Here is a 25,221-nt window from a genome sequence, read left to right as displayed (position 1 = left end):
AGCGGGATTCGAACCCACGACCTTCGGCTAAATACGCCGCTGCTCTACCACTTGAGCTACCTTTCGAATTTTCCCTCCTTTTTACCATTTTTCAAATGTAGTGTAATCAGGATTCGATTCTCGGTGACAATTGAAATGGCCACGGAGTGCTTTAGTGAAGATATACTTCGTTTTACTTGTGTTGAATGACGACTTATTAGAGGATAGCATTGCTGTAACGATGGGGGTGCTTCAGGAAGAATCCCTGTCGCCCTTACTTTTCTCTCTGTTTATATCTAATTCGTCCGCTTATTTGAAAATCGGAATGTGTTGGGATGAAATTGCTCACCTTATATGCCTGCCCTTTGCTGATGAAATAGAACTTCTAGCTGACTGCTTAGGTAGTCTCAAAGGATACTCAACGTATTATCTGAATCTCTACTGATAAACTGTCTGTAAATCTTAAATAAGTTCTTGTATCCCGAAGGTCCCCCAACTGCAAGAAGTTAAGAACTTGATATTTCGAGTCGCAGTCATTGCAGTATATAAATGCGCCTTCGCCCCTGTTATTTTCCTTCGCGCACCCATTCCCAAAAACTCTATTAATAACTCAACAATTAACATACTCTTGTTAATATAAAAGTTATAAAGCTATTAAGAAAAAACTTTGATTGCTGTTAATTAATTAATATCATAATTTTAAACTACAAAACGGTCTTTTTATTTTTTAAATGGTTCAATCAATCATACAACTGTCTTAAAATTGTATTTAAATCGCCAAACCAAAAAGTAATATTTTTAAGCCGTTGTTATCCGAGGCGATGAGTAGGTCACGAGCTGTCCCAGGTTCGGTTTCTTTTCTTCGGTGTTTTCACCATTAGAGATATTTCATTTATAATCATTCTCACCAACGATATAATGAACGATAGCGTTAAACAAATATTGACAGTAATTTAACTGAACTTCTTGAATACTTCTGAATTGCTGAGCAGGTTCAAGATCGACATTGGGTTTTGTTAACCTAGTCCAACAAAAAAAAATATATATATCAAAAATTCGACAGACAATATATTTAAAAAAGGCGAGGCTTTACATTTTGACTCCTCTCAATGACCCGAGTTTTTTCCACAAATGTAGCTCCCAAAGATTAGTATTGATCATGGAAAATTGCTGGCGTATTTTTTTGTAAAATCGCATTTTCCAGACTGTTCACTATTTTACAAATCCATTGGACAGTCCGAATGAACGAAATTTAGAATCATTAGTCCCATCCTGTAAATTAACCCCGTTCCAACAACACCCTATCAACCTATGATTCTGCATCCCATACTAGCCAAGAACACCTTGGGATTATCGGTGAATGCTGCAAAAAATTTAATACAAATGCACCCAATTCACTTTACTATACTTATTTTACTTTGACTATACACCAACAACAGGAATAACCGACGTCCACACAAGTGAAATACCTAGAACTATAGACTTATGTAAAATCGCTGTACCAGACATGAGAGACTACTCAACAGATTTGGACTTGGCTAAAGCTAAAAAGACAGCTTGACCAAATTCAGACATAGCAGTAACACTCAAATAATTCTACCTAATTGGACATTGGACGGAGCTGAATTGTGGGGTACCAAATCAAAAGCACTCAGAAGAATTGACCAAGCTCTCCACTATGTCACGAACCTCAACATTCCTTTGTTCAAGAATTGATCCATTCCAATCTAACTTTCGTCTCATCCGAAGAATTCACTATCTAGTATCTACTACTTAACATCCACCATGTCGCCTTAAACGACTACTCGCCCTCTAATCCTTGAGGACCTAGTGTGCCAGCATGGGCAGATATTTGTCCTCCAGGAGCAGTGCTGGCTATAGTGCCAGTGACCGAGTGAAAATCAGAAGAACAAATTCGTATGACGTATGAACATACGAGATACAAATTAAAAAATTTGAGATAATAGGGCTCATCAGTCAAAGCAACTATTTTATACATCCAATCTCAAAACTACCTCTAAAGTAAATTAGAAGTCTTTATGAAAATTGGTTGTTTTCTATTGCGTTACACCTGTTACAAAAATGTAAGTTGCTGACATCCAAGATTTCAACGGTCTTGGTAGAACGATAAGTAAGAATAAACAAATAAAAATTCTTTTGGATAAAACTTTTGGATGATTAACTATAGACAAATTAGGAAATTTTTTGATCAATTAATAGCAAAAATGTATTTTTTTGACGACTAATTTTCCCGGTGGTCTCCGTGATTCTTCAGCATCTTTCTCCCTTTGTGACCATGCCCTGGTTATCCAAGTCCATCTTTTATGGTTTGGTATAAGAAAAATTCGTATTGTCACTGTGTATGTATGTACACTTCGATTCTACACGCTTTCGTATCTATCGGCCTGCTTCTTTTCATACAATTTATTCTCATATCGTTCCAATGTCAAGAGTTATTACAAACATCGTTAAATCTGGACCAAGACCTCGTCTCATGGAATTGAAGGAGTTTTCTCGTTCATTTCGAAAAATCACGCGCCTTTTTATTCTGTGGTAAAAGCATGGTCGGAGGTTTTTCGTAAAGCGTTCCACCCGATACAGAACCGTTACTTGTCTCCTCTCGTGCAATTTTACATCCACCTCCAACTCGGTTACGCTCAACGAACAGTTTAATTCTAGTCTCTGCCATGTCAACTTAATACTCATATCTCATTTCCTTTTGTATTCCAGTTTTCATAAGATTGTAAGTCGGCTTAGACCCATTCTTAAACGCCTTGTAACTGTTCCAAGTTCTACCTTGCTCAACTACCATCGTATAACATGGAAATATGCTTTTATGTAGTTCAGCGAATTTCTTTTCAGGGTAAATTGTCCACTATGAGATTTGTCGTTTATGGTTAGAATCACCAAGTGACATAAACAACCATAAAACACAACATTGCTTATGAATTTAAAAATGTATTGATACGTAAAGGAGATTATACATCTTTAATGGAAGCATCAACTCTTATGTTGATATCGTTAGATTATTGATCATGTTCTCTTGATGATGACGATTCCTCCTGAGAAAATACCCCTTTATGCATGTGCTGGTGGTCATCTACTGTAAGAGTTCGGCTAAAGATGTCACGAAACTGACTCCCTTGAAGGAAGCGGCCACTGGCTTTGCCCAAGTAGCACAGATCTTATTAGAACGAGGTGCTGGAGTTAACACCCATTCAAATGAGTTTAAAAAAATTAGTTCTTACCTTCGCTCAAGGTCATCTTGATACGGTGTGGGTTTTTTTTTTTTTTGAAGCTGGAGCTGATCAGGAACTGAAGAAAGTTTGTAGTACAATATATTTTAAAAAGTAAAATCTGGTGGGGCTTTACATTTTGACTGTTTGCCCTCAACGAGCCGCGCTTTTTCTCGAAAGAAGCTCCACAAGAGTAATGATTATTGAACTACTGTCTTTTTATGTAAACGAAAAACAAATCATGATATGTTAATGATCAATCCTCCACATTGAATACACCTTAATGCATGCATGCTGTGGTAATCTCGAAGCTGTAAATGTTCTCCTGTTCCGATGTAGAAGACCACAAAATGGATTCCCTTGATGGAAGTGGCAAATATCGTATTAGAACGAGGTGCTGGATTTAACATCCGAGGAGTTTAAAGAATCAATTCTTTCCATTGTTTGTTATAAAGGACATCTTGATATGGTTCGGTTTCTTTTCGAAGCTGGAACACAGAACAGATGTCCTCTCGAAAGCCTGGTCATGTTAAGTTAACTGTTATCGGTTTAACTGTTAACGGTTAAGTTCCTTTTCTCTCAAAATGCAAATATAAACAGACGAGAAATAACGGACTTTCATTGACGCTGTTTTCCCTTGTAATACTGTCACATCTGACTTACGGAAGAAAGTCGAGAGTCGACTTTTATGCAGCTAAGAAGGTTGAAATGAAAGATTGAGCTTTGTCATTGATGTCATACTGAACATTTATCACCTTTTTTATATATCACCGGGTGAGGACGTTTTTAAATCGTGACCATCGGTTACGCTCATGTAGCGACACGGTTGAGATATCGTAAATCCTGAAATCGTTCAACCCTCGGACAGTGCTAAACGGTGATAAGGATGATTTTTCTTTTTTTCTTAATGTTTTATTTTGACCTTTATCGTTGCCAGTTTATGACAGTTGAGTCCGAACGTGTCGTGCCCATTCTGCGCCGGTGGCATCCTTTTACCGAGGGATAACGGCCTACGTGATGCAAAACAAAAACGAAATAGGGTAATTGGTGCCGAGCCGGTGCCTTTCCCGAGATTGATTTATTGTTCTTCGCCGGCTAGTCTTTCATTACTCCAGTCACAAATGGAGAGAATCACACGGTCTCGATTCTTTTCCTTCGGCGGTTTCTCCGAACGAGATGAAACGGGCTGAAAATGAAAGACAATCGGACATTCGCGTAATTATAACGGACAGAGAAATCCTTTTGGGCCACTTATTTGCATAATGTGCACGTTTTTCTCCTGAGAATTCTCCGTTTGAGTACAGAGACGGTTGCCTTGACGTACGTAACGTCATTTGGCCAATAATTGCGTCGGGAATGATAGGTGCACATACACTAGTGCATAAGCATCGTTCAAAGCACCTCACCGTTACATGATAGACATGAGTACAAATGTTATAAATAACAAGTATAGTGGCTAAGCCCACTGTCCATCCTGAATGGCAGAGATTTTAGAAAAATTTAATTAAAATTCAAAAATATATAAAATTAAATATAAAAACAAATCATGGGCCCAAGGGGTTTCGGTGGAGTATGCTGTTTGTATTTAGCTAGGCTAGGTGGTACTAGAACAGGTTTGTAAGTGCAACTGCTAGGTGGTATTAAAACAGATTTGTAGCTGCTAGGTGGTACTGGAACAGATTTGTTGCTAACTCCCATAAATATAGCTTCTTGATTCTCTGAAGTTCTTGTTCTTTCTGGTGTCTTTATTGCATCATTCATGGGTTGCAGCTGTTGTCGTTGAATCCTTGGTAGAAACCAGGTATTATGATGATACTTAATCCTATCATGAGCTGGAACGTTGCTTTCTGCTTTTTGAGATGCATTTCTGATGGAGGATCTTCTCTCCATCTCTGAAGTTCGTTAGGTGTCTATCAAGGGCTAAGAAAAAGCTTGAAGATAGTAACTATAGTAAAGATAAGATACGAGGAGTGTTTTAAGCAACCTCAAATCTAAACTAAACCAATCTAACACACTAAATCAATCAATTGGACCGAGCTGTTTTCATGAGACAAGGCTTCTGAAGGCGAAATGTCGAAGCGATTCAGATGATGATGATGAAGGGGTGGTAAATACTAGGAAGTTTGATTCCCAAGCGCTGTAGCCTTCTGGCTTATTTTATTTTCCTAGTTCCTTAGTTCAGTTGACTCGATCCTTCTTTTAAGACGTACTAGGTCTTTGACTGTAGTTGCTACAATTCTTTCCGTGAGTTTTCTGTGTATCCCAGGTTACGTCTGCATTGACGGTTAGTTCGGCAGTTTCTTGCTCTTTACTTCATAATCTACCAATGGAGTCATCATTGAATATGCCCATGTAACTGTTTTTTTAGATACCAGTGACCTCCTCTGAGGTAAGCCCTGGGTAACTGTAGCAGTGAGAATGGTCTTAGTTTTAACATAGGCTTCCTGTGTCTAGCACCTCTAGAATTTATGCACTTCTCCTTTGGTGTTTTTTGGATCCATTCTGTGATAGAGGATTCTGTGTTTGTTTTTGTTATCCCAAGAATAGCTTCAGGGCTTATTGTCTTTCAGATTATCCTCTGACCAGGGGTCTGCCTAGTGTCCTGATACCCAAGGTCTTGCAGATCCTCCGCTGCCAGGTCTGCTTGTTCATTGCCCAGAGCTCTGTGCACTAGCATGCAAGGTATTGGCAGTTGTGTTTCCCCAGGTTTTAGAAATCGTAAATGAATTCACTGACTATTTTTAATTGCTAATTTTTACATACTAATGCTTTAATGCCTGCTTGGCTATTCGATCTTAGGGGTATTTTTTTGTGTGTGTAACTTCTTCTGAGATTTTCTAAGGCACAAGCGTTGATGGTATGTATTTCAACTTGAAAGACAGATGTGTACTTTCCTAATGTGTTTTATTGGTCATGTTTTGCTTGTACAGACAACGCCTGATCCGGTTCCTTCATTTGTTTTAAGCCATCTGTGTACCATATCATTGTATTTGATGTCGTCCTGAATACTTCTTCTCCATTTCTCCATTGGCAGTTTGGTGTCTACCAAGGCTAAGAAAAAGTCTGGAGATTGTAACTATACTAAAGATAAGATACGAAGAAGGAGTGTTTTCAGCCAACTTAAAGTAAACTAATCTAACTCACGAAAATTTCATCAACTGACCGAAATCGATTGAATCTTAATTTTTAAGTTGGGTTGTGGGTCGTTTTTCATCAGCCAATTGTGGCATCTGAAGGCGAAATGTCGAAGGCCATGATGTCCATTGATCAAATAAGCTTACTATTATAACATTTAGCCGACCGGTGTAATAAACGTTTCGCCTGAAACAAGGAATTATTACAAGAGAAAGTAGCTGTTGATAGATATCCACTGACACGAAACAAAACGCGCCTGACCAAGAATAAACAGGTTGAAAAAGCGGACCTAGTATTACTGGCCAAACTGCCAATCTTTGTTTATAACAGTCATAAACGTTTTTATTTCGGGTTTTTTGTTTATTTTAAAAGGCACCGCGGTGAACGAACGATGTTCGACTTTGAATCATCAGTGAGAATCACGATTGAAAATATAGACTATAAGATGTGAAGGAAATTGCCCATCGCGAACTGGCAGAGACTCGACAATTGTGTTGCGGAAATACCAGATATCATCGCTCTGATGTGAAGGTTTGAAAAACGCGCACACACATATACACACGACGAGAAAGAGAGAGAGAGAGAGAGAGAGAGAGAGAGAGAGAGAGAGAGAGAGAGAGAGAGAAACCACGTCATATCCCGTTTTAACGATTTATACCACAATTTTCTACTTTTTTACCCTCCCTGTCCTGTATAATAGTCAGAATGTATACCGTTGCTCAGAGGAAAGTGTTGGAGCGGGAAAAAATGAGACGAATCGCGATTTTCTAACTAATCCCGTTCCGATGTTATTCAGCTACAATTTTTACGGCCTTCTGTTTTTGTGTACGGATCAAGAATTCTTCTTTTCTTTAAAATAAACAAAAAACAACGTGTGAGTGATGTGTGGATCGGCTGGAAATGAGGGTAAAGAATGCATGGTTTGAATGATGAATAATGCTCTAAAATATGCAGAAGTATGAAAATCTGGTTCATGCATTTGTCTATACGGGACGTAAAATGGGAAATTTAATTTGACCTTAAATTAAATCGTTAATAACAATAACAAATTATAAATTAGCTTTAAATGGCTTCGACCGGACATTTACTTTTAGGCCAAAGTGCGCGATATATCCAACATGTAGAGAAAGATTGATGAAGACGGTCTCACCTAATTGAAGGGTGCAATTCCTTGGCTCTACAGGGTGTCCTTTTAGATGGCCCGGCCGAATTTCTCTTGAACCAATGACGCTATCAAAAGAGACTTTAATATTTTTTAGTCTAGTTTCAAATTTTTATTATTTTTTGGAGAAAAATTATAGTGTACCTCAGGCCCAGTTCAACTTCAAAATTTTAAATACGACCCTATATGTGTATACATCCTGACACATCATTTTAAAGGATTTTTACGCTGAAAACTATGGTGCAATCAGTTTTTAAACTGGTCAAAAAATGACAAAGTTGTGGCAAAAAGTTTCAAAAAAACAGTCGTTTATTTTGCTATTTATTAATCACATTTCATGTTCGAACAGCATGCCTTGCGTAAAGATGCAAAAATTTGCTATTTTCAACCACTCTTCACCGCTGCTCAGAGCGATCGAATCAGGGGAGAATGAGCGACAAACATTTTTTATCTTTTGCCGTTTCTTTATGGGAGTATGATTGGCGTAGACACTGTTTTTTAAATGGCCCCACACAAAATAGTCAAGTTGAGTTCAATCGGAGAAGAGGACAACAGATCGGACCATGAGGTCCTTCCACCTATGCCAGAAGTGAATGATTCAAATGACGTCTCACCTGCAAAGAGTTGTGTGTGGAGCATCCATCAAGCTGGAGAATCATTCTTTGTCGTTGTTACAGAGGAACAACATCTAACGGTGTCGGTAAAACCTCCCTCAATTGAGGAGCTGAGCACGATTTAAATTATTTTCGTAGAAATAAGGCCGAGTTAATTTATTCCCGTGAAGTCCACACCCAACGTTGATACTGTGAACCACCTGATGATGACAAGAGTACGAAAATCTCGGATTTTCCTCTTGCCCACTTTCGAAAATTCCAACGGTTAAGTATGCCATTAGAGGAGAACTTGGATTCATCAGTTCATAGGATGTATGGAAGAACGTTTCCTTCAGCATCCCAAACCGACGTTTGTGCAAGGAAGACTCCTGTCATAATCAGAATCCCTAAGTTCCTGGACAAGATAAGAGCGAGAACATTACAAGTCCGAAATACATCTCTAATTTTATTTTTTTTAAACTAAAACCCAAACAATATTTCGGAGAGAAGAATTCAGATTTTCGCGAATATACAGTAAAATTAATCTTTTTATATAAGGTTTTAGTCAAAATGAAAAAGTGAGATTCGAACCCTTTCGAACCCCCTAACTTTCGGCTCAATACGCTGCTGCTCTAAGTACTTGAGCTATCGTGACTTCAATCCACTTGGACACTAACTTCCGATCTCAACCTTTTGAATTGTCCCTCCTTTTTGCCATTTTTCAAATGTCGTGTCATTAGGATTCGATTCTCGGCGACATATGAAGTGGCCACGGGGAGCTGTTAGTGAAGTCATACTTCGTTTTACTTATTATATCCATTATATTTTGTGGTCTATTGACCAAATTACTTCTTTCAATTAATTTACCTTTTTATGTAAGGTTTTGGTCGAAATGAAAAGTTAGTGCGTGCGTGCGTGCGTGCGTGCGTGCGTGCGTGCGTGCGTGCGTGCGTGTGTGNTGTGTGTGTGTGTGTGTGTGTGTGTGTGTGTGTGTGTGTGTGTGTGTGTGTGTGTGTGTGTGTGTGTGTGTTTAGAGAACTAGAGAACGAGATCAACATATAGTAAGAGAGAGAGAGGAGAGAGAGAGAGAGAGAGAGAGAGAGAAAGAAAGAGAGAGGAAGGGAGGAGAAAAAGGTAGGTAGACAGGGAGGAAGTGAACGGGAGGGAGAGGAAAAATTCAGAAAGAGAGAGAAAGGGAGGGAGGGAAGGAGGACAAAAGAAAGAAATAGATAGACAAACAGGGAGGGAGCAGGAAGGAAGAAAGAGAGAAAGAAACATAGAGATCGAAGGAAGGAGGTAGAAGAGAAAGAAAGAAAGAGAGGGAGATAGACATAAAGAGAGAGCTTGACTGATGATGTCTTATATTACCGCGCAAAGTTAGTTTTCTTGGATCTCTCTGCCACTTAACATGAGATACTAGAAGGTTGGAAATGATACATGATAGATAGACTGAGTAAGCGAGTGAGATAGTCAGAAAGAGGAAGAAAGAGTCATAGGGGGAGGGAGAGATGGAGAGAAAGAAAGAGAGAGAGAGAGAGGGAAGAGAGAGAGTGAGAGAGAGGGAAAGTGAGAGAGGGAACTAGGGAGATACATTGTGTATTTTTCACTGTTTGTTTCCGACTGGTTGTGCGTGTTTTGTTTTTGCTAGCTCGTTTTTAGGCATGTGTGTATGTTTGTTGTGAGTGTGTTTTGTGTTAGACGGTCGCGTGCAAAACGTTGCTGGATGTAAAAGTTCGACGGTGACACGGCGGAAGTGAAGTGAGGTCGAAAGTCGAGTTCCCATTCCGAGCTCAAATTACACTTACAATCGGTGCAACGCATTGTCCTTTATTCTTCCGGTTTTTCAACATGCTGTTGACGTCCCTTCTAGCGTTATTTTTGTCATGTGTGACAACCCTATAGTCACTGAACAAAATTTGTCGTGTGCCATTATTTGTACATATATGATTTGATATGTACCATACTTCAAACGTCGAGTATCAATGTTACATCAATCTCTATAATAGCAAGTTGTCGAGAAATATGATTTCCTTATACGTATAATATTTAAAATCAAACTTGAAAAATATTCCGCACGTCGATCACTCGAAGTTATGCTTAAGTTATGACCTGTGTTTTGAAAATGTTCATGAATAAGATATTGAAAAGTGAAGATGTAAGTAAGCCCAAACTGTAAATTATCTTACGCAGTTCAAATCTTCAACAGTTGACATTCCATTGATCAAAATCTTCGTTACATTTTCACATTGGCCTGTAGAAAATCCGAAGCCAATTTTCTTGACCAATCGCCTCGTGATTATCTGGTTGTATTAAATGCTTTATACATTTGCCGTTTTGACTATATCCGCCGTATCTCTCTCGTTCCCACCTTCTTCCCTCGCATTTCGTTTCACTTTGTTACAAACAAAATATTCAGTTGCTTAACGGAAGAAACGTGTCCAGGAAACGAATATTTCCTTTCTGTGCAACTAGTCAAATGACTAAATAATGAATATAGAAAACGCTGTCTTTCCACCATGAACTCTGCCTTTCTCACACACTTACCTTTCTATTTCCCTGTCTTTTCCTACGCTCTTTGTCTGTCTACATTATAAACCTCCCTCACCATCTATTTATCTAGATAACTGCATGTACGTATTTATTTTTTCTTGTCTTTCATAGTACCTCATGCATCTCTAATCTGTTCATATTTTCCCTCTACGACAATCGAATTTTCCGTCAGTCTTTAGATTTTTAAACGTCATTCTCTTTACTGAGTTTCGGTCAGTTTCTTTCTCCCTTTCTGATCCTGCTTCTCACTCCGCATGTTTCTCTATAAGTCATGAGGCATTAGACTATATCTTTCATATTCCTCCAGTCTCTTTATTCTCTCTCTCGTTCCCCTCGCTCTCTCTCTCTCTCTCTCTCTCTCTCTCTCTCTCTCTCTCTCTCATTGTATTCCATCCATGTTTTCTTCTAAATTTTGTTTCCATCTGTAACGTAAATAGGTGGTTTAATAGAAGATTTAACAAAAGTCTTTTAAAAATTTGATTTTCTATGAAACATTTCTGTCCTTAGTGACTATCTCCATGACTTTCTGAAAGAAGGTCGTTTCGCTCAAGTAATAGAAACACTATTGTCTGGTGCAAAGACAGCCCAGAGGGCCGCAATAAGGTCAAACGTATCGTTTTCCCACGGCCTATAAAAAGGTGGGCAAATCTGAAACCCATTCTTAATACTGTATGCGAATGCGAGACGGAAACAACACCTCCGTCAGCCGTCACGTTAGTGCAGAATCTTTCCCATTCTCCAGCCAGCTACGTACAAGAAATTCACCTGACATAATTGATTGGCAAACTTTCATACTTAGTTGCGAAATGCATGGGTTCATTAAGTCTTATTTCTTCATGAGACCTGGCCAATAAAAGAAATGATGCAAAGGTACTGAATTCTATTCACCTTGTACCTTATGATAAGCTGACGTTGGACCAATTTTCAGGCAGCTTGTTTTTCTATGCTGTTTCCAACGATTGAGTGAAGTTTTTTACCATCCTGTGTTCAATGGCTGGTCTATCTAATTTTCTATTCAGCACACCTAAGCACTTCAAACGCGCGTCCTACGCGTTCACCTTCCTTCCAGCCATCCGTGAAGATTTCTACATCGAATCGGGCCCCAAGGTCCGCATCGATTGTACAGATCCAGACAGGACGTGGCCATGTTTTATAAAGCTAATCGGATTATCGGTTTGTCCGTCTGTCAAGTAAGCATAATCTGCCTCCCTCACCCCTTCACTATCCCTCTGTCAGACTATCGTGTATCTCCATCCTTTCATCGGGTGACTATTGACTGTAATTAGAAAATATAGTAAAAAGGTATTTTGAATATGAAAATTGTGTTAAATCGACTTACCCTAAGAAACAAAAAAAACTTTTTTTTCTTCTTTTTAAATTAAATACTTGCAATTGTTATAATTTGTATTTAATGTTGTTTACTGGATATTTAAAAGAAAAATCTAAGATATAGCTACATGAAAAACTCAAGTAAAAAATTAAGCTGAGTAAAACAATTTGATCAAAAATGTTTCTTTGGAAATAATGATCACAGCTTGCATCGATTTATGAGGTTGAGAATATAGTGCTGTGGATTATTTTCATATTCCTCCAACAACGCCATTCTTAATTCCTGCAAATTCTTTGGCATCACTAGGCGACTTTTTACCCTCTTTGACAACTCCCAAAGGTATTCGATGGGTTTTAAGTCAGGACTACTTGCTGGTCACTCCAAATATTGTATTGAAGCTAGTTCCAAGTAGTCACCATCGATCCTAGCTTTGTGGGGCTTTGCATTGTCCTGCATAAAAATGAATAAATAATTAGTGGCATATAAGGAACAACGTCTTATGATAACAACTTCAATGTATCGCGCAGCTGTTAGGGAACTATCCATGAAGATCAAGTTTGTCCGACCGTCTATAGAAATGCCTGCCCAAACCATAACACTACCACCAACATAGTTTCTCCGGAGTGAAAATGTTGCGGGGATATATCGCTCTTCTGTTCTTCTCCAAACCCTCTCTCAGCCGTCAGAAAACCTCAAAACAAAACCTTGACTCATCCGAAAACATGATTTTAGTTCAATTGACCAATTGATGTCATTTCTTGAGAAACCCAGCTGTTCTGTGCTTTGTCAGAAATTATGGACCAGCGGTAGGCCTTCTCGCACGTAAAACAGCATCTGAAAGTCTTCGCCTTACAGGGCGTGAACTGAGTTTAATATTTCTAACTTGTTGATGTTGCTTGACCCCAACGGCGGTAGAATGTTGATTACGGAGTACATTCGAAACAATACAACGATCGTCTCTCTGAGATGTGACCCGATGGCGACCTAGTCGATGATGCCTTCTTGAGGAACCTCCAGTATCTTGGTAACGATGGAAAACTCTTCGGACAGTTGTCTTGGCCACATACGCTTGACTTTCTTCCATGTTACAACAATGCCATGATACTAGCCGAATCTGTATCACTTACAACCATCATTCAAATAAATTTCAAATAAATTTGAAACTTAAAAACTGGTAAAACTTAAAAAATCAAACCACCGGAACTTAACAAAGACTCTTTACAGTAAAACCAACTGTGTTTACTGACCATTGAAAAACACATGTGTTTACAGAGATCGAGTCAGTCAGTCAATCAGTTAGAGAGAGGGAGAGGGTGGGTGGGAGAGAGAGAGAGAGAGAGAGAGAGAGAGAGAGAGAGAGAGAAAGAAAGAGAGAGAAAGAAAGAAAGAGAGAGAGAGTGAGTGAGAGTGAGTGAGAGAGAGAGAGAGAGCGAGAGAGAGATTGGGAGTGTGAGAGTAAGAGAAAAACAAATAGAGCGGTTTTCATTGAATTGATTGCATTTGAATAATATTGAAAGTCTTAAAATTGTAATCATGAAATACAAGCATCCTTGGATAATGAAAATACGGAAATGCATTGCCCCCTACAAGAGATATCAGGTTGGCACGTTCCAAAAGATTTTGAAAGGATGAATTGTGAAAACGATCCGAGATATCGAATACTGCAAAGTCGTGTCCTAATCTTCCACCTTGCAAAAACCGTGCCATGGAAATAACAGTTTTGGCACTAAGTGGTAGCGATTGTGAGGAGGTGCCTACAAATTATTCATATAATATTTTGTCGGCACCTTTCGCAAAAATGTTGCCATGATGATGCCGGAAGACTAAGCTTCGGCGCCGCTGTTTACTATTTTAAATCGAAATAAAATAACTACGGCCAATACTGAAATAGTCAGGTTAAAAAAAAAATCGAAATAAAAACAACAAAAAACGCACGAGCGTTTAACTGAAAAGTGTGCCTTCGAGGGAAGGGAAATTCTTGCGGCCGATTCCCACTTCCATTCTTCCTGGTTCTAAATATCTGAGAACGAGAAGGCCCAAGGGAGAAAACTTTTGTGGGAAACTTTCGATTTTCTTCTTTTCTTTATTCCTTTCGAGACTCTACAAACAAAAACGCCTGCTGTTCTCAGATCAATTCATCTTGAAATTGATGAAGGCGTCTGGGGGGCTCTTTTCTCAGTGTGCAGTTGACCCGAAACTTGTCTTCGTCCGCTTCGTTGCTTCTCGGTGGAAATGTTCTGTCGACTCGTCACAAATAAAAGCGTTTTACTTTAGTGGAGTACAAGAAAGAGCTGAATAACAACAATTAACTCGCTTCTAGTTCAGGAGAGAACGGTTTGTTCAATTTAACTACAAACATACTATTTAATTTAAACTTATCTGTAATAGAGATAGAGAAACTGAAATATAAATTTATATACAGATAAATATATAAAAATCATGAGAGAGAGAGAGAGAGAGAGAGAGAGAGAGAGAGAGAGAGAGAGAGAGTGCGATTGAGAGAGAGTGGGTGTATGTGTGCGTTTGTTTATAATTATATACGAAGCTCTCTTTCGTATATCTTTTATACCTCTGTATTTACTTGAATCCTGTATATTACTCACCATAAAAGATGTCACCCCTCAACTCATGTAGAGAGCGTGTAGGAATGCCACCCGATATGAAAATTGTGCTTGAGCAAGGCGGCGAATGTTTGGGTCCCCTGTTCCGATTCTTGGATGTTCTTTTATTTTTCTAGTATTGAAAGGTTTGTGTACCTAGCGTGTGTCGGGAGTGAATGTATTTATTAGCGAGAATATGCAGAAGAGGTGAATAGAGAGAACGATGTCGAATTAGGGAGTGATTTATGTATAGATTGATTGTTTTTGGGTGCTAGTGAGATTTTCACCGTGTTTCTCTCTATATTATTGTTTAGGTAAATTCAAAAAGCTTTTAGTTTCAGCAGAATTGTGGAAAAATCAAAAAACTTTTTGAATTTACCTAAACAATAATATTCAATGAGGTCCCATCGCAAAGGGGTACAAACCTTAAAAGAAATATTGTGTTTCGCTGTATATGTATGTGAGTTGAGTAATTAAGTGAGAGAGAGAGAGAGAGAGAGAGAGAGAGAGAGAGAGAGTGAGTGAGTGAGTGAGAGGTGTTCATGCTTGCGTGTGTGTGGATGCAAGTGATTTTTTTTTTCAATTTTGTAAAATGTTAAAAGTCAAACGCATATTCCATACCAGCAAGGGTGGGCGTACCAAGAATCGACCTACAAGCATTCGGTTCATCTCTATATCATCAAACAAGACTCACCATTCCTAACTAACTTTTATTGTCTGAAAAAATCATTTAAAAGCCAGTTTTTATATATTTGTTAATGTAATATCACTGTCAATAACTGTTATTGCGCGAAGTTGGTTCAATGAATCCTTACGAGTAAAGAAAGACGTTAAGGAGATAATTTTGGCTATCGTCGAAAGGAGTCACAAAAATATTATCCGCTTGGTTGCACGAGCAAAAGAAATACGATTTAATGCTAAACGGTACGATGTTCCATAAGACATTAAAGATTCTTGGATGAACTGAGCCTACAACTAATTTCTACAGCGATTAGATTTTAATATTTAATGTGCTATTGTACATTAAAAACGTAAGGCCTATAAAATGGGTGAGGCAAAACGCTAGCTCCGTCCTGCGAATTCTCCCAATCAATAATCAATGTGCAAGAACATTGTCTTGCTTAATCTATATGAACAAAACAGGCACATTGGTAAGTGGCGAGACGCCAGGGTTATAAGCAGGGAGAGGCATATAACATGAAGGTGTTTTGCACTTCGCGCTTAATTAAGTCAATCAGTATGTGAGCTTTACATTCATCAGATAGATCAAGTATAAATAACCCGCTTTGATCAACCGGAATATAGATAAAAATGCCAGGAATCAGTATGCCTCTCCCTGCTTATAACCCTAGAGTCATTACAATCGTAAAAAAGTCTATGAAAAACACTATGTTAATTTGTAGACATATTTAATATTGTTATACCCTGATGATGACCTTCCATGATAGATGGAAAACTTGGCAGTTACAATTGATATTACTTTTTCTACAAGACCATACCGTGATCCAGGTTATTCTTATATAACCCTAGAGATTGGAAGAAAGGAAGAGTAGGAGAGAGAAGTGAGAGAAGAGAGAGGGAGGGTGAGTGAGACCAAAAAATGTCAGATGGCGTTGAATTAAGACTGTAAGCAGCGTGAAGCAAAGCCCTGACTCCAACACCAGCGAATTTTGCTTGATGGAACCTCACAGCTCACATACTGATTGACTGAATTAAGCGCGAAGTGCAAAACACCTTTCGTACTTCGATGGCAAGTCTGAGTCTTCTGCTTACTATTGATAGGATTTTTCAACGGTACCCCATTTTAATTCTTCCCCTTCTGCATGTTTCTTTCCTTTTTATTTTTCTTATAGTTTCTTCTTATTATTTTGTTTGACACAAAAAATTATGAAAAATACTACTACTCCACAAATGTTTCAGTCTTCCTACTGTTCTTTGGAAATAGTCAAACACTCTAATGGTTCATTATTCAATAAGCCTTTGTAACGTTTAAAAAATACCGACGTTGGTGATATTGCATTGACAATGAGTCACCGGCCGGTTTTAAATCGCGTGGACTCTTAAGCCCTGACCGCGAAGCAGGAAGTTGTTCACCAATCGCCGGAAGACTTGATGTCTCACACCTTCCTCTCCTTCATACCCATGTAGAATGCATTATAGAATAACGTTTCTTAACTCAAACCGCATATCTTCAATTTCCACTTCCAAACGTCGCCGAAACGCTTGTAGAAACCAGACATCATTGATGGCATAAGACAGAGGCTGAAAAACAGTCAACTAAAAATATATCAAGATTCCATCGAAAACAAACAAAATCTTCAAGAGGTTAAACGATGTAGGTTAAATACCTTCAACTAAAACTCACTGATAGAACTATAGATAGGATTTTAGCCTGCTAAAGTTTTAGGGAGGAACACGATGACTTGATTGTGTTGATACCAGTCTTACAAAACAGTACCGCCAATTATGACACACGTCTTCGGCCTGATGCACAAAGATACAGCGATTGTACTTCATGTAAGCATCCGCTTCTTCTCGGGCCATTGGTCGGTGTCATTTCCGGAGTGGACCGGGGTCATTAAGTTTTCGCAATGTCTCGCTCTCTTTGTTGTTGAACTTCTTTTTGGGCGAACTACGTAAAGAACTCAATCCATGTCAGAAATCCGTTCAAATATGGGTACCACCGATTTTTCACTGTTCTGATAGACATTCGTAGCAAGTTTTCATAAAATGATACTGGTCGTAAAAACAGTACCCACCTCAATTAAGGGTTTTGAAGTCAGGAAATTTCAGCTATTTTACGAGATTATTTGAAAAGTTTTAAATAGCTCGAGTAGCTAACTTAATACCTCGTGTATTGCCTCGAACTATGAAAGTACTTTGCACTTCGAGCCTAAATAAGTCAATCAGTACGTGAACTTTACATTCAACATGCAGATAAATTTTAAATAACACACTTTGATCACCTGGAATAAAGATAAAAATGCCGGGAATCAGTATGCTGTATCCCTGCTTCTAACCCTAGGGTCGTGGGACTTGATGAAAAAGCAAATTCAATTGTTACTGTCAAGCTTTCTACCTAGTTTGAGGTCATCATCATGACAACCAGCTTAAATATATCTACATATAAACATAATTAAGTTTTTCATAGACGTATCTTTGAAAACTGATTCAGTCCCAACATTGCCAAGGACTGTAACGACTCTAGGGTTATAAGCAGGGAGAGGCATACTGATTCTTTGCATTTTTATCCGTATTCTGATTGATCAAAATGGATTATTTATACTTCACCTACCTGACAAATGTAAAGCTCACATACTGATTGAATGAATTAAGCGCGAAGTGCAAAACACCTTCACAAGCATCTCTGCTTATAACCCTGGTGTCAAGACACTTGCCAATGTGCCAATTTTGATTGAATGGATTAAACAATCAGATGTGGTCGAATATGTTTTAATAAGAAATTTGATATTTTAACCAAATAAAGGGTTATTTTAAGGTATAACTCTGAAATATTACATTACAAATTTTAGATTACTCCGTGAGATGAGGTTCAGCTAATTCTTTATGGGCCTCAGCGAGAAAAGATTTTTTTGTATCTACTTTTTTTACTAACATATTTAGAATTATAGAAAGTACTGCATTTGTCGTTCGCGATAGCTATGTTATTAGTAAAAGAAATCAAACTAATAACGACACTTTTTTCATCTTGTGGTCAGTCTAACGTACAAATTTAAGGTTGTACACACCCTACCTCCGTTGTCATCGACCGTTACAATTGATGTCAAAGAACCTCCAGAGTATAATTTACCCCTTATAAGTTTTATAATACTTAATGATACACAGATAATAACTACTGGGAAAAGAAAGTGGATGATTGATGCTTTAGATAACAATTCGAGAACTAGAGTGAAGATGTGTGAAACCCGCAGTTGTTCCCAGTTTCTGAACGATATACGCCAAAGGACTGACAGGATAACGTGGAAAATAAAAAAACGATTTTCCTTTTTGTCGGTGCCGGATCAATAAATTGGAACCGTAAATAAACGACCTAGGAAAATCTTATCTCTCCGTTTGTAAACACTTACACCGCAATGATAGTTAATTTCAATTCATATTTACTGTTATGCTCGGTGGAACAGAATTAAGTCTTAATGCCACTGTTTAATTATCATAAAATATTCGTAGCACATGATAAACACATTTTCGGGAGTCATTTGTCTAGTTTAGAAAGGGAAGTTTGATGAGAGGCTAATAATACACCCAGAAAAGGCTAGTTTAAAAAGCTTCGAACCTAGGCATAATAATCACGGTATCAGTTGAGTAGATTGCTGCTTTACAAAGTTTCTTTTTATAGCGTTCGATTGAAGTACGGACCACTTCTTAACTCACGAATAAACAGGACGACCTGTAGATGGCCCCCGGAGAACCTGAGCCGGAAACGAGGAATCGACCTTACCCGATTATGAATAGGTCGTACGCGATTGGCACACGGACACCTGCTCTTGGGACAAAGCCCGCGCAGGTTGGCCTTATGCAGAGAAAGGTTGCTCGATGTGTCCCACATAATAGAAGCTTGTCATGTCTTGGCTCTTTATAGAGAGCGTGTAGGCATGCCGCCGAATTTAAGAAAGGTTCTCGGGCCTAGGGGCGAGTTTCTGGGTCTCCTGTTCCGCTTTTTGGATGACGTGTTTTTTTATTGTATTTAGATCTGATTTGTATGTTGTGGTTAAGTGTTTTATTTGAGTGCGTGTATTTAATAGTGTGAGTAGTGAGAGGCTGATGGTGAAATATAACGTTACCAGCAGTGCGTGTGTTTAGGGTCGAAATCAAAAATATTATAATTGTAATTTCAGGACAATAAAAGATCAATCTGTCAAGATACGTAGTTACAATGAACATTCGAAAAGCTGATGGCTTTATTGTCCATTTTTGTTTTAAAAAATTCTGCCAACTTTCAGTCAATTTGGTTAAGAAATCTTTCCAAAATGTTTCAAACGTGCAGTTTGATTGTTTTCAAAAGCTTGAGTAATTGTAAAAAACATATAATTGTATAATATGTTCTAAATCCTGCTCGGAAAAACATGATCATTTCGAATATTTTCCATGGTCTGTCCAGAATCAAAAATCTGGGTTTTTTATGGCTCTTCTCATAGTTATTACACTGAAATTTGTTTTTATCAGCATTTTAATCGATATTTAAAGAATAGAAATGAATATTCGAAAAGCTACTTATTGTCAATTTTTGTTAATAAAATTCGGTAAACTTTTAGACAGTTATGTTAAGACGTATTCTCAAAATAGCTTTGGCCTTATTTCAAAATGTTCTTGCAGTGCAGTTTGCTTTTTATTAAAAGTTTGTAAAACATCCAAAAGAGACGCAAAATTTTTTAATATGTTCAATCCCTCTAAATCCAACTCGATATAGCTTATTAAATAAATAGCTTAACGAATAGCATGTAACAAAACACGGTAAACTGAGTGAAATTAAGAAAGAATTTCAAAACAATGGCACAAAAATCTTTCTTTGGTACGCCTAAGGATAGGTCAGGCAGACTACCCTTCTCCGACTTGCTATTTAGATAATGCACAAAGCAGGTATGACGCCCCTATACATTTTTGGACATTTAGACAATTGGCCGAACTTAAAGTTTTGTTTATAATTTTGTTTGAAGCATTTTTTTTAAGTATTTCAGAAGTAACAGTTAAAATATTAAATAAAGGGCTGAAAGGCTTTTTAAAATTTTGATTTGATAAAAAAGAAATATTTCGCCTAATTGTTCTTATTTTAGAACGTGGTTCATTAATCCGTAACAGATTGACCATTTTATTGATCATTTCCTGCCAACTCTCAGGTGATTTCGTCCCGCTTTCTACCCATCCATTTTCGGCTTTTGTTTAAAACATTCCTTCAGTGAAGGTTTTTATTGGTATAAAAGGATTTTAAGATTTAATAAATTTCAGTTAAGTACCTCCTCATTGTAAATTCACGCAGTGCTTTGACAAAGCGGAATGCCATCTGGAAGGTTTTAGGAATGAAGTGTTTAATAAGAAAAAACGGGGGAAAAGCTGTTTAATATATTCAAAATGTTTAATCCTGTTCAATAAAACTTGTTTGAGATTTTTTTCAACCTTAAAGTCCTTAAAGATTATGCTTACAAATCCATTATATTTCGTGGTCCGATTGACCAAATAAATTCTTTCAATTAATTAATTTTTATGTAATGTATTGGCTGAAATGAAAATGATGTCCGAGTGGATCGAAGTCACGATAGCTCAAGTGGTTAGAGCAGCGGCGTATTGAGCCAAAGGTCGAGGGTTCGAATCCCGCTCGTGACGCTAACTTTTTCATTTCAACCAACACCTTACATAAAGATTATTCTTCTTACAGCTGGTAGCAGCTTTTTGATCAATTTTTCAGATGTTGAATTTAGATTTAACTTTCTGAATGTCGGTTTGATCAATCGATGTTTTTATTACAATTATTATTTATTTGATAGAAATGATAGTAAAAAGTATTAAAAAAGTATTATTATTATTATTTTTTTTTTTTGGAAAGGCTTCTTAACTTAAATTAGGCAGAAATTTATTAACAAAAATGGACAATAAAGCCATCAGCTTTCGAATATTCATTGTAACTAATTAAATATCACTTAAAAAGCTGATATAATCGTAATTTCAAGGTAACAACAATGAGAAAAGCCATAAAATTCTCGTTTCTTGACAGTGGTTGGAAAAAAATTATGCATAACTAAAAATGAGCATGATTTAAACATATTAAACTAACACTACCAACTACTTTTTTTAGATAGATGTTTTTATTATACATGCCTTTGTAACAATCGATCTGGAGGAGGAACTTTTGAAACAATGACGAAACCATTTTTGAAAGTCTGCTTAATGAAATTGTCTGGATGCTAGCAGCGAAGATTGAAAATAAACACCCGGATCAGTTAAAGATCGTATGGGGATAATAAATATGTGAAGAACCCCCAGATTTTTCCTTCTTGGCATACGATGGAAAATATTCTGAATAACTTCACTAATTTCGTGGTCCGCTTGACCAATTAATATATTACAATTAATTAAGGTTTTTAGTTGAGATAAAAAAGTCAATGGCACGAGCGGGATTCGAACCCACGATCATTTCATCATTTCATTTGTCGCCGAGAATCCAATCCGATTACACGACAATTGAAAAATGGCAAAAAGGAGGGAGAATTCAAAGGGTGCGGTTGAGATGGGAAGTTGGTGTCCGGGTGGATCGAGGTCACGATAGCTCAAGTGGTAGAGCAGCGGCGTATCTAGCCGAAAATCGTGGGTTCGAATCCCTTTCGTGTCATTGACTTTTTTTATCTCAACTAAAAACCTTAATTAATTGTAATTCTGAATAACTAAGTTTGTTTAGAGCAGAATTTAAACTGACCAAATATATTTGCGTGTGTATTTTTGTAATTACTCAAGCCATTTTGTAACAAGCAAACTGCACTTCAAGAACATTTAGGAATTTAGTCGAAACTGATATAAATGCTTATCAACCTGACTGAAAATTATAGAAATTGACAATAAAATCCTTGATTACTAATTAATTATTTCAGGCCTAAAAATATTAATTGTAACTACATAAAGGTAGATTAGAAAGCTTATATAATTGTAATTTCACGGTTATAGATAGTTGGTTAGTAAAAAGTTAGTAGGAAAATACCAATTCAATATTCATAAATTTCAGGCTAATACAAATTTCGTAAACAAAATATCTCTTTGGAAAGATCAGGGAGAAAAAAGTTCTAGATAATTAATGTTTTGTCAAGCGAGATTAGACAAAGTGAATTATATTGAACAGACCCGCACGTTTCATCTTTTTTGTTTTTAATTTATAGCGCGATTTTGGACTAGTTTTTTTTAATCACTCGATAAAAGTAATTTTCAAGCGTTCTGTAGCAGAAATGAAAATGTTAGTAAATATCCAAGGATTTCCCTTCTCAGGGCCTGTCACTAAAGTACACAAAAACGTTTAACTTGGACGGTCTGGTTTGTCTCCACTTGAACCCATACTGAAACGGTCATCCCGGTTTGCTTCAAACATCCCGGATTAACCTCACGCAGTTTTGCGTAATCCGGTGTGTTTGGTTGTTAGGGAAGTCGTTCAGGAAGATAAGGAGGGCCAATACCGATCCCTGTGATACGTGCCGTTTGTGACTGTGATTGATTTGTGCAGCGTGACTGTATCGTTCGTCGGTGTTTTTGTGTTCTTACGCTGTTTATCATGCAAAGAATACCACGTTATATTGCCGTTGTAAAAAAATAAGTGATATGATGAGAATGACCATGGTAATAATCGAACTGCGCACGCATTATAGCTGTAATGTTTAAAGAATTTCGCCCACTTATTTCTTCATTTTCTAATACTTCCGTACATTCAGACTCCGTTTTCTACTCTTAGAAGAGTACAGCGTCTTCTAGGGGACCGAGGTGTCCGAGTGGTTAAGGAGTGTGTCTCGTATTTGCCATGATAGCGGTCCAGGGTTGGAATCCCGGCGAAGGCTTATGAGTTTTTTAATAGATCATATTATGTTGTGTTGACCACTTTTGAACCAAATTTTCATCCTATAGGTGTCACCACTGCTTTGCCACGCATTCATGTTTCGGCCAATGATTATGCAACAGCTTTGTGTATAAGAAAGGGCTGACCTGCTTATTTCAAACTAGTCAGCATTCTCAGCTCTCACTAATGGAGCAAACAGTCAACATTAGCTACAGCAACAAGGGTATTCGCACCTCTTCCACTCACAGGTGGGGTGGTTGTCTGCTGCACGAGTCCCTTTGCCCGCTAGCGAGTTACCAACTCACGCTGCATCAACATCCGGCTCATCGACATCAGCCCACATACTTCGACCATCGACTCACCCACACCGATCTTTCTCCGGTCACTAATGTAAAAAGTATTAAGTGGTTTGACCCCTCGTCCGCGACACCCAACGGTAGTTGGACATTAAGTGCTCCAGTAAGACAGAAATTACTTTACTTTTTAAGGATTTATTTTGTTTATTGATCAAACCTAAATGAAAAGCGATGCGGTGGGGAAACCAGTTGACAATTCGGTAAAGTTTGTCGGGATCTCGTAAAACGGAACTCGTCCCAAAAAGAAATCCGGTTTGAAAACGATCCTCCGTTATGTTTACTCGACGTTTAAACACGCTTCCGGCTTTGGAACAATTTTTTAGGTGAAAACTCACGGTTCATTTACCTCCTATCTCAGAGATCATTTAGCTTTTATAATCTCACATGACTTTCTTACTTATTAATCTAATACACGTGCTGAAGATGTTTTTTCTTGTTAATTACATTATTTCTCCAGCCCCGGATTAACATTACACCATGCCGTCCAAAAAAAAAAATCTCAGAGAGATGCGGAAATCAAAGTAATTAAATTAATTTCTAATCTTTGTTTCCCAACCCGTTACAAAATTTCCTGTTTTTCCTTTCGAAATTATTCAGTTTTCGTTTTTTAATATTTAATATTTATTTTCGCTTAGATAACTGCATAACAATGTTTGCATAATATTATAACATTTTTAAAAATGTTGTGATCACAGTTTAAAAAAATTAACTCTACTTATAAATAAGGTAAAGAAATAATGCCATGACAAACTATTCAGAAAATCTTTTTAAAAAAATCCAAACCGGTAAGAAAGTCCAGTATACACTGAACTATCAGTATTCATCTCAATTGAGTGGTACTAGGCTAACTTGACAGGAAAGAGCACCCAGTACATCTACCATAGGGATTTATGTCTTGTTTTAGTAACAAAGATTCCAATTCCAGCAATGAAACTACTAGGGCTATTGGCACGCTTCTTAATGTATATGGTGCATTTTTCAATAAAACTTTTGACTGTGTCCAACTTGCACATCTCATGCAAAAGCTCAAACTGCGAAATGTGGACAGCCTACTATGAACTATGAACACAGTTAGTTCACAGCCTAAAGAATTTATTCTGAGCAAATTGTGATTTCCTATAGCTACTTTCGTACGTTGAGTACCAGACAGCAATAAATAAGAGCTGGCATTAGTTTGACACCTTCTTTTTGCTACTTGCAACTAGTACATAACGTGTGTCATACAATTTAGTTTGTTGTCAAGCCATACGCCCAACTGTTTAACCGAGGGGGACCAAGGTATCATATTGCCATTTGTTACCCGTCATCACTGAGTATTGGTCGACTCCTAGTGAAAAGAACAGCAACATTTTTTTAAGGATTAATTCTTATTTTTCATTTCTAGTCTAGTTTAGTTAGTAGTTATTCAATTTACGTAAATTTACGTTCAGTCTCTTAAAGATATTACGGCATGATGACAAAAACAGGGCAGTGCCGTCCGCGAATAGGTCCAATCGGGCATGCTGGAACTTTGGAATATGACAAAAGTAAGCAAGAAATAAATGTTGGTCCCAGCACTGAACCTTGAGGAACACCAGCTTCTACCTTAATTTCTTCAGAAATGGCTCATCCATGTACTCTAAAGCGTCGTTCCATTAGATAAAGTCTGACTATTTCTACTAAATACGTAGGGAAGTTGTGATGGTTAATTTGTAAACAAGCCCATTATGCCAAACACAACCAGAGGATTTACCGG

General features: G+C 37.6%; 1 protein-coding gene across 2 annotated transcripts in view; it reads left to right on the top strand.

Annotated features, from left to right (window-relative positions):
* Positions 1-25,221, top strand: part of LOC106665391 (myosin-IIIb-like) — a 62,320-nt gene that overhangs the window by 17,669 nt on the left and 19,430 nt on the right. Inside the window, exon 1 of one of the 2 annotated variants that reach the window (XM_014391790.2) lies at positions 6,814-6,881. The exons of the other annotated variant lie outside the window; for it this stretch is intronic. The gene's annotated coding sequence lies outside the window, so the exon portion shown is untranslated. Of the gene's footprint in view, positions 1-6,813; positions 6,882-25,221 lie in introns of those variants that run through there. 2 annotated transcript variants of the gene reach the window in all.

The sequence above is a fragment of the Cimex lectularius genome, unplaced genomic scaffold (assembly GCF_000648675.2).
Source record: "Cimex lectularius strain Harlan isolate CLEC.00 unplaced genomic scaffold, Clec_2.1 scaffold9, whole genome shotgun sequence".
NCBI classification, from domain to species: domain Eukaryota; kingdom Metazoa; phylum Arthropoda; class Insecta; order Hemiptera; family Cimicidae; genus Cimex; species Cimex lectularius.
This window is presented reverse-complemented; position numbering and strand designations above follow the sequence as displayed.